Below are 11245 nucleotides of genomic sequence, written 5' to 3' on the forward strand. Positions count from 1 at the left end.
CATGGAGGTCAGCGGCGCCGGTGGTCGGGGTCCTTCTGCTGCTACCGGCCGGGAGATGAGCGCCTCGCGCCAGTCATCTCCCGGCTGCATCTCCGTCCCGCAGATGGCGCCGGCGGTCGTGGTCCTTCTGCTGCTACCGGCAGGGAGATGAGCGCCTCACGCCGGCCATCTCCCGGCTGCATCTCCGTCCCGCAGATGAGCCGCCATCTTTTTTCAGAAATCCCGCGGCGCTGATTGGCCGCTGCCGGACCAATGAGCGACGCGGGATTTCCAGGACAGAAAGACAGACAGACAGACGGGATAAGACGATTATAAATATATATATATATATATATATATATAGATATGTGAAATAATTAGAATTGAGCTAAATTATCTACAAATGAGCTTGGATATCCTCAGAACATTTAGGACTTCTCTATTCCTCAGACTATAGACTAGAGGATTTAACGCTGGTACCACTGCCACATTCAGCAAGGAAAGCATCATATCTACAGCTGTAGAATTTTTAGAGTCGGGCTTCATATAAAGACTTAGCAATCCTGCAAAAAAGGAAAACAACAGTTAGATGTGAGGAGCAACTGGAGAAGATCTTTAGTCTTAGAGCTGATGTCTTGATCTTTAGGATAGTGGAGAGGATGAATCCGTAGGAGGTCAAAATCATGGCAAATGGTAGAAGCCCTATAATACACTCCTCAGTGTATAACACGGTGTTCATATATGTGACATCACTGCAGGAAATTCTTATTAAAGCTTTTATATCACAGTAGAAATGGCTCACATTCTTCAAATCACAAAAAGACAAACGGGATATTAGGAACACATACATCAGTGAGTTCAAGGAGCCAGCTGTCCAAGAGGTAAGGGCGAGTAATGCGCATGCTCTCTTGCTCATAATCATGTAATATTTCAAGGGGACACAAATAGCAACGTAACGGTCAAAAGCCATAGAAGCCAAAAGAAAAAACTCTGTGTCCACACAGGCTGCAAATATAAACATCTGCGTAAAACATCCTAGGAAAGAAATTCGGGTTTCTCCAGTAATCTGAATGACCAGTAGATTTGGAAGAATGCTGGAAGCATAAACTACATCTTGGATGGACAGGTTACAAAGGAAGAAGTACATAGGAGTGTGCAGCCGGGGTGCCACAGATACAACCACTATAATTGTCATGTTTCCAATAATAGACAGAAGATACATCAGGGAAATGCACAAAATAAGCAAAATTAAGATATTTTCTTTTGTGCGAAACATTTTTAAATAAAATTCTCCATAAACTGTGGCATTAATTAAATGTTGGGACATAATCTAGAATAGGATGAAAGTGTGCTTAGATCAGATTCGACACCCCATTGTATTCATGTGCAACTCATTGTACAGTAAAATGAAAATAATTAATAGTGATGATCAAGCATGCTCGTTGCTCTAGATTTACGAGCATGCTCGGGTGAGTACCTATTATATTCAGCATCAACGTGCTCGGGGGGTAAGTTTTGTCGCTCCGTGAAAATGATTGGCGACTGTTTGACAGCTTTAATACATGTGAGGAATGCCTGTTTTTCCAGCATTCCTCACATGTATTAAAGCTGTCAAACAGACGCAAATCATGTTCACGGAGAGACGAAAACTTAAACCCCGAGCACACTGAAGATAATAGGTAATCACCCGAGCATGCTCGTAAATCATGAGCAACGAGCATGCTCGTATATCTTGAGCAACGAGGATGCTCGATCATCCATTCCATTTTTTTTTCAATAAACTTTTAAAAAATTGTTTGCTTACTGAATGTTGACAAAGTGTAAAAATGTATTTCTGGTTCAATCTGTTCAACTAGTAGGAGAGAAACTGTGTTAACAATTCAACTTACAAATGGCATTTATTTTTTTGGGGGAGAGGAGTTGAAATATTCTTTTTAATCACATTTTTTTTAAACCTTCTGATGTTTTATTAACACCTTCATCCCCGAAGGTGGTTTGCACTTTAATGACCAAGCCAATTTTTAAAATTCTGACCACTTTCACTTTATGAGGTAATAATAACTCTGGAACGCTTCAAAGGATCCCACTGATTCTTTTTTTTGTGACATATTATACTTCATGATAGTGATAAAATTTCTTCGATATGACTTGCGTTACGTTGTGAAAAAATCCGAAATTTGGAGAAAATTTAGCAATTTTAAAACCTTGAATTTTCATGCCCTTAAATCAGAGAGATATGTCACACAAAATAGTTAATAAATAACATTTCCCACATGTCTACTTTACATCAGCACCATTTTGGAACCATTTATTTTTGTTAGGAAGTTATAAGGGTTAAAAGTTGATCAGCAATTTCTTATTTTTCCAACAAAATTTACAAAACCATTTTTGTAAGGGACCACATCACATTTGAAGTGACTTTGAGGGGCCTTTATAACAGAAAATACCCAATAATGACACCATTTGAAAAACTGCTCAAAACCACATTCAAGAAGTTTATTAACCCTTCAGGTGCTTCACAGAATTTTTGGAATGTGGAAGAAAACAATTAACTTTTTTTCTCAAAAATTTTATTTTAGACCCTAATTTTTTTTTATTTTTGCAAGGTTAACAGGAAAAAAATGGAGCACAAAATTTGTTGTGCAATTTCTTCTGAGCATGCCGATACCCCATAAATGGGGGAAAACCACTGCTTGGGCACACGGCAGAGCTCGGATAGGGAAAAAGCGCCATTTGACTTTTTGAATGTAAAATTTGCATGAATAATTAGCGGATGCCATTTCACATTTGGGGAGCACCTGATGTGCCTAAACAGCAAAAAAACCCTACAAGTGACACTGTTTTGGAAACTAGACCCCTCAGAGAAATTATGTAGATGTATGCTGAGCACTTTGAACCTCCAGGTGCTTCAGAGAAGTTTATAGCTCTAAAAATAAAATGTTCACATTTTTCCTACAAAAATGTTTTTTAGCCCCCAATTTTCACAAGGGTAACAGGAGTAATTGCACCAAACTATTGTTAAGCAATTTCTCCTGAGTAAGCTGATACCCATATGTGGGGGAAAATCACTGTTTGGGTGAACAGCAGGGTTCGGAAGGGAAGGAGCACCATTTGACTTTTTGAATGTAAAAATTGCTTGAATAATTAGCAGACACAATGTCACGTTTGGGGAGTCCCTGATGTGCCTAAACAGTGAAAAAAAACCACAAGTGACCCCATTTTGGAAATTAGACCCCTCAATGAACTTATCTAAATGTATAGTGAGCACCCTGAACCCCCAGGTGCTTCACAGAAATTTATAACGTAGAGCCATGAAAAATGATATTTTAGCCCCAAATTTTTTATTTTCACAAGAGTAAGAGGAGAAAATGTACCCCAAAACCTGTTGTGCAATTTCTCCTGAGTAAGACGATACCCCATTTGTGGGTAAAAAACATTGTTTGGGCGCAGGGTTCAGAAGGGATGGAGCACTGTCTGACTTTTTGAACGCAAAATTGGCTGGAATCGAGAGTGGATGCCATGTCGTGTTTGCAGAGCCCCTGATGTTGAAACCCCCCAAAAGTTACCCCATTTTGGAAACTACATCCCTCAAGGTTTTATCAAGGGGTATAGTGAACATTTTGAAACCAGAGGTACGACACAGAATTTGAAAAGATTAGGTCATCATATTGAATATGTTGTTATATGTGTTGAGTGCAAGTGCTCGCTACTTGAGTTTGCATCTGGTACTCGGGTATGCCTCAAGTATCGCTGGTGCTCGAGTGATACCTTGCCCTGCATGTTTCACAGTTGTTAGACACCCAAAAAAAACATGCGGGGATTGCTCGTGTATGGCAGGCAATCCCTGAGTGTTTATTTTGGCTGCACAACAGAGACGAAAAATGCAGGGTGGGGACTTGAACATGTCACTCGAGCACCTGCAATACTCAAGTAGCGAGCACTTGCGCTCAACACTAGTCGCTATATCGTCATCATTTTTTTTTTTTACTTTTGAAAACATCCCCAAATCTAACCATAACACAACCCTAACCCCAACACAACCCCAACCCTAACACAACCTTAACACTACCCTAATCCTAACACAACCCTAATCCTATCCCTCGGTATTAGTGTGGAGCAAGCACTAAAATGCTCGGGTGCTCGAAGCTCAGGCCGAGCTCACCGTGATACTCGGGTGCTCGACCCGAGCAACGAGCCCAATGTTAGTCTATTGGAAACCCGAGCATTTTTGCGGCGGAACCCCCGGCAGTCTGTAGAAAGCCTAAAAAGTGACCAAAACGATAGTGACAGTGCTCAAAAGACATGGGGACAGCATGGGGATTGCCCCAGGAAGCATTTCTGACCCCCAGGTCACTGCTGTCAACAGCGTGGTCAGAGGTATTAAGACACTTTTACGGGCTTACAATAAAACGTTCAAAAACTAAACTGAAACGGTTTTCCTGTGAAATATGTTAAGGAACTTTCTTTTCAGGGTAAAGACATGTGTAGAAGGTAAAATAAATAACCAAAAACAAAAATACTCTTCCACACTTTGGGCTATGTTCACAAGTAGCATTTTTCATGCGTTTTTGCACTTTTGTATTGCTTTCAACTGTGACAAATGCATTCACCGGGAAATGTCATTTTAACATTTTACAATCTAATCTGGCCATGTGCTGTGTGACACATGCATACAGTGCTGAAAAGACATGGGAACAGCATGGGGAAGACCCCTGGAAGCATCTCTGACACCCTTGTCACTGCCTAAGAGTGTGCCCATCAGAAGCGATCCTTGCTGCATCAGAAGATGCAGACTTGCAACTATCCCCGTGCAAGTCCTTGTCCCAGGACAGTGTTCAATTGTACCTCCCCCATTCCTTGAAATGCAAGTGCAAGTATGCAGCCTAAAACCCACCTACCCCCGGGCTGCAATACCATACTGCTAGCTTGCTTGCACTTGAAATTTGGCCTTTTAGGCATGTGGCCTCAGACGCCGGCCACCATGTCATGGCTGCGTCGGCGGCCTGGTATCAATACTCAGTCCCCAGCCGCCCGGCGGCCGGGTGTCCACGCTCGGTCCCCAGCTGCCTGTGGGCCTCCAGGTGTCCATAAATGGTCCCCTGCTGACCTTATTTCTCCTGTGAACTTCCCCTACACTTTTCTTAGCCTGGCCTGCTTTAGGGCGGCAGCATTGGACGAGCCCACCAGAGAACCAGACTCCTCCAGTGGGCCCTGACTTCTCCATCAGGGGAGTTATCATAGAATCATAGAATCATAGAATGGTAGAGTTGGAAGGGACCTCCTGGGTCATCTGGTCCAACCCCCTGCTCAAAGCAGGATTCACTAAATCATCTCAGACAGATGTCTGTCCAGCCTCTGTTTGAAGACGTCCATTGAAGGGGAACTCACCACCTCTCGTGGCAGCCTGTTCCACTCATTAATCACCCTAACTGTCAAAAAGTTTTTTCTAATATCTAATCTGTGTCTCCTCCCATTTAGTTTCATCCCATTGCTTCTAGTCTTTCCTTGTGCAAATGAGAATAAAGATGATCCTTCTACAATGTGACAGCCCTTGACATATTTGTAGACAGCTATTAAGTCTCCTCTCAGTCTTCTTTTTTGCAAGCTAAACATTCCCAAATCCTGCAACCGTTCCTCATAGGACATGGTTTGCAGACCAGTCACCATTCTGGTCGCTCTTCTCTGAACTTGCTCCAGTTTGTCTATGTCTTTTTTAAAATGTGGTGCCCAAAACTGTACACAGTATTCCAGATGAGGTCTGACCAAAGAGGAGTAAAGACCAATAATGACTTCACGTGATCTAGACTGTATGCTTCTGTTAATACATCCCAGAATTGTATTTGCCTTTTTTGCTGCTGCATCACACTGTTGACTCATGTTCAGTCTATGATCTATTAGTATACCTAAATCTTTTTCACATGTACTGTTGCTTAGCTCTATTCCTCCCATTCTGTATATGCTTTTTTCATTTTTATTGCCCAGATGTAGTACTTTGCATTTTTCCCTGTTAAAAACCATTCTGTTGGTTGCTGCCCACTGCTCCAGTTTATTTAGGTCTTTTTGAATCCTCTCTCTCTCTTCTCTAGTATTAGCTATCCCTCCTAGCTTTGTGTCATCAGCAAATTTAATCAGTTTACCCTCAATTCCTTCATCTAAATCATTGATAAAGATGTTGAACAATACAGGTCCCAGGACGGAGCCCTGTGGTACCCCACTTGAGACATTCATCCAGCTGGATGTGAAGCCATTTACAATCACCCTTTGAGTCCGATCACTAAGCCAGTTATGAATCCAGCTAACAGTTGCCTGGTCCATTGCATACTTGGTCATTTTTTCAATAAGGATGGTGTGAGATACTTTGTCAAATGCTTTGCTGAAGTCAAGATATACTATATCTACAGCATTTCCCTGATCCACCCAGTCAGTGATTCTGTCATAGAAGGAAATTAAGTTAGTCTGACATGACTTGTTAGTTATAAACCCATGCTGACTCTGGTTAATCACTTCATTCTTATCCAGGTACTTACATACATGTTGTTTAATAATTTGTTCAAAGATCTTTCCTGGTATAGAAGTCAGACTCACCGGCCTATAGTTCCGTGGGTCCACCTTCTTCCCCTTTTTGAAGATAGGAACAACATTTGCTCTTCTCCAGTCTTCTGGGACTTCTCCTGTTCTCCAAGAATTTTCAAAGATTATGGAGAGTGGTTCTAAAATTTCTTCTACGATCTCCTTCAGTACTCTGGGGTGTAATTCATCTGGACCTGGAGACTTGAACTCATTTATGTTAGCTAAATATTCCCTCACAATCTTTCTGTTTACAGATAACTTGGATTCTTCTATTCCTTTAAAGGGACAGTGAAGATTAGTGTTGAGCCACCCCCATAGTGTTCGGGTTCGGTTCGGTTCGTCGAACACCGGGATGTTCGAGGAACTGTTCGTCGAACTGTTCGTCGAACACCTTAGAACACCGTCGAACACCGTTAAAACCAATGGCAGGCAAACAAAAACACATAGAAACACATAGAAAACACCTGCAAAGGTGTCCAAAAGCTAACAAACTGCTCAGAAGACACTCTCTTTAAAAAAGCCGGCCGGCAAATTCAGCAGCGGCATACACCGGTACCCGACAATTTAGACAAGAAGGAATGGAGCATCACACATAGATTAGATAGATAGAAACATGTCAGTCACACATATAAGAAGCACAGTGACAGTGTTGGTTACTGTACTTGTCATTTAGTGTAAAGGATTTATTAAAAAAAATATTAGTGTTTTCATGCACCGTCTCTTTAAAAAAGCCGGCCGGCAATTCAGCATCTGTACCTGACAATTTAGAACAGAAAGAATAGAGCTTCACACATAGATTAGATAGATAGAAACATGTCAGTCACATATATAATAAGTACAGTGATAGTGTTGCTTACTGTACTTGTCATTTAGTGTAAAGGATTTATTTAAAAAAATAATAGTGTTTTCATGCACTGTCTCTTTAAAAAAGCCGGCCGGCAATTCAGCAGCGGTACCCGACAATTTAGAACAGAAAGATAGAGCATCACACATAGATTAGATAGATAGAAACATGTCAGTCACATATATATGAAGTACAGTGATAGTGTTGGTTACTGTACTTGTCATTTAGTATTAAAATAAAGGATTTATTATTAAAAAAATTGGCGTGGGGCTCCCCTTAATTTTAGGCTCTAGCGGAGGTTAAGCAGACGGCTGGGGCAGATGTTTGAAGCCTGGGAAGGGGGTAATACCCACGGAGCTTCCCAGGCTACTAATATCAGCCCCCAGCTGAATACATAGCCTTTACTAGCTATTAGAATGGGGGAACCCCCCCAAAAAAATAACGTGGGGTCCCCCCTAATTTAATAGCTAGCAAAGGCTAGGCAGACAGCTGGGGGCTGATATTAATAGCCCAGGAAGGGAGCCATGAATATTGGCCCCCTCCCAGGCTAGAAACACCAGCCGTCAGCCGCCCCAGAAATGGCGCATTCATAGGATGCGCCAATTCTGGCACTTAGCCTCGCTCTTCCACGCTGCCCTGGTGCGGTGGCAGGGGGTAATAGGGTTGGGGTTGATGTCAGCTTATAATGCCAGCTGACATCAAGCCCAGGTTAGTAATGGAGAGGCGTCTATAAGACACCCCCATTACTAACCCCATAGTCAAAGTTAAAAAAAACACAAACACCCAGAATAAAGTCCTTTAATTGAAATAAAGACACAATCCTTTATTGTTCTAAATTAAACCATACTTACCATCACGCCCATTCCAGCTGAAGCCAACGATCTCCTGCAATAAAAGAAAAATAATAAAGCAACCTCATCCTTACCTTTCCATGGTTCCCACGACAGCTTCAGCTCTGCTACATCGAGATGACAGGCTGGACCGCAGCAGAACGCTGCCATCCAGTCTGTCATCCCGCAGACACTGAGAAGCGCAGGCATGCTTGCGCTGCTCAGCGTCTCTCTGTGACGACATCCAGATGAGCCGAGTTCATGTCCAATGAACTCGGCTCACCTCATGCACGTCACTGACAGCGTGGTAAAATTCTCACGCTGAAGCGCTGATTGCAGGAGAATTTTCCCACGCTGTCAGTGACGTGCAGGAGGTGAGCTGAGTTCATTGGACATGAGCTCACCTCATGCACATCACTGACAGCGTGGGAGAATTCTCCTGCACTCAGCACTTCAGCGTGAGAATTTTCCCACGCTGTCAGTGACGTGCATGAGGTGAGCCGAGTTCATTGGACATGACCTCGGCTCATCTGGATGCCGTCACAGCGAGACAGTGAGGAGCGCAAGCATTCCTGCGCTTCTCAGTGTCTGCGGGATGACAGACTGGATGGCAGCGTTCTGCTGCGGTCCAGCCAGTCATCTCGATGTAGCAGAGCTGAAGCTGTCGTGGGAACCATGGAAAGGTAAGGATGAGGTTGGTTTATTATTTTTCTTTTATTGCAGGAGATCGTTGGCTTCAGCTGGAATGGGTGTGATGGTAAGTATGGTTTAATTTAGAACAATAAAGAATTGTGTCTTTATTTCAATTAAAGGACTTTATTCTGGGTGTTGTGTTTTTTTTAAATACTTTACTAGAAATTCATGGCGGTCATGTCTAATACTGGCGTGACCCCATGAATTTTGGGCTTGGGGCCAGCTGATAATACCAAGCTGGCCCTAACCCCTTTATTACCCAGTGAGCCACCGCACCAGGGCCCTGGATGAGTTGGGTACAGCGCCAGAAGATGGCGCTTCTATGAACGCGCCATTTTCCGGGGTGGCTGCGGACTGCAATTTGTAGCGGGGGGGGGCCCAGAAAGCTTGGGCCTCCCTGCGCTGCAGATTCCAGCCCCCAGCTGCCTAGTTGTACCTGGCTGGACACAAAAATAGGGCGAAGCCCCACGTACTTTTTTTTTAATTATTTCATGAAATTCATGAAATAATTAAGAAAAAAAGGCCTTCCCTATATTGTTGTGTCCGGCCAGGTACAAATAGGCAGCTGGTGGTTGGGGGCAGCCCGTTCCTGCCTGCTGTACCTGGCTGGACACAAATATAGTGCGAAGCCCCACTTCAATTTTTTTTAATTATTTCATGAAATTCATGAAATAATTAAGAAAAAAAGGGCTTCCCTATATTGTTGTGTCCGGCCAGGTACAAATAGGCAGCTGGTGGATGGGGGCAGCCCGTTCCTGCCTGCTGTACCTGGCTGGACACAAATATAGTGCGAAGCCCCACTTCAATTTTTTTAAATTATTTCAGGAAATTCATGAAATAATTTAAAAAAAATTGACGTGGGGCTTCGCACTATATTTGTGTCCAGCCAGGTACAGCAGGCAGGAACGGGCTGCCCCCAACCACCAGCTGCCTATTTGTACCTGGCCGGACACAACAATATAGGGAAGCCCTTTTTTTCTTAATTATTTCATGAAATAATTTAAAGAAAATTGACGTGGGGCTTCGCCCTGTTTTTGTGTCCAGCCAGGTACAACTAGGCAGCTGGGGGCTGGAATCCGCAGCGCAGGGAGGCCCAAGCTTTCTGGGCCACCCCCGCTGCAAATTGCAGTCCGCAGCCACCCCGGAAAATGGCGCGTTCATAGAAGCGCCATCTTCTGGCGCTGTACCCAACTCATCCAGGGCCCTGATGCGGTGGCTCACTGGGTAATAAAGGGGTTAGGGCCAGCTTGGCATTATCAGCTGGCCCTAAGCCCGAAATTCATGGGGTCACGCCAATATTAGACATGACCACCATGAATTTCTAGTAAAGTATTTAAAAAAAACACAACACCCAGAAAAAAGTCCTTTAATTGAAATAAACACACAATTCTTTATTGTTCTAAATTAAACCGTACTTACCATCACGCCCATTCCAGCTGAAGCCAACGATCTCCTGAAATAAAAGAAAAATAATAAAGCAACATCATCCTTACCTTTCCATGGTTCCCATGACAGCTTCAGCTCTGCTACATGGAGATGACAGGCTGGACCGCAGCAGAACGCTGCCATCCAGCCTCTCATCCCGCAGACACTGAGAAGCGCAGGCTTGCTTGCGCTCCACAGTGTCTCTCTGTGAGGGCATCCAGATGAGCCGAGTTAATGTCCAATGAACTCGGCTCACCTCATGCACGTCACTGACAGCGTGGGAAAATTCTCCTCCACTCAGCGCTTCAGCGTGGGAGAATTCTCACACTGAAGCGCTGAGTGCAGGAGAATTCTCCCACGCTGTCAGTGACGTGCAGGAGGTGAGCTGAGTTCATTGGACATGAGCTCACCTTATGCACGTCACTGACAGCGTGGGAAAATTCTCCTGCACTCAGCGCTTCAGCGTGGGAGAATTCTCACGCTGAAGCGCTGAGTGCAGGAGAATTCTCCCACGCTGTCAGTGACGTGCAGGAGGTGAGCTGAGTTCATTGGACATGAGCTCACCTTATGCACGTCACTGACAGCGTGGGAGAATTCTCCTGCACTCACCGCTTCAGCGTGAGAATTTTCCCACGCTGTCAGTGACGTGCATGAGGTGAGCCGAGTTCATTGGACATGAACTCGGCTCATCTGGATGTCGTCACAGAGAGACGCTGAGCAGCGCAAGCAAGCCTGCGCTTCTCAGTGTCTGCGGGATGAGAGGCTGGATGGCAGCGTTCTGCTGCGGTCCAGCCTGTCATCTCGATGTAGCAGAGCTGAAGCTGTCGTGGGAACCATGGAAAGGTAAGGATGAGGTTTCTTTATTATTTTTCTTTTATTGCAGGAGATCGTTGGCTTCAGCTGG

At 44.0% G+C, this 11245-nt stretch overlaps 1 pseudogene; it reads right to left on the bottom strand.

Annotated features, from left to right (window-relative positions):
* Positions 1–372: 372 nt before the first annotated feature.
* On the bottom strand, positions 373–1201 carry LOC141167342 (olfactory receptor 1E16-like; annotated as a pseudogene).
* Positions 1202–11245: the final 10044 nt, after the last annotated feature.

Source organism: Phyllobates terribilis, unplaced genomic scaffold (genome assembly GCF_046119375.1).
Source record: "Phyllobates terribilis strain yellow unplaced genomic scaffold, ASM4611937v1 Scaffold_11__3_contigs__length_659146591, whole genome shotgun sequence".
NCBI classification, from domain to species: Eukaryota; Metazoa; Chordata; class Amphibia; order Anura; family Dendrobatidae; genus Phyllobates; species Phyllobates terribilis.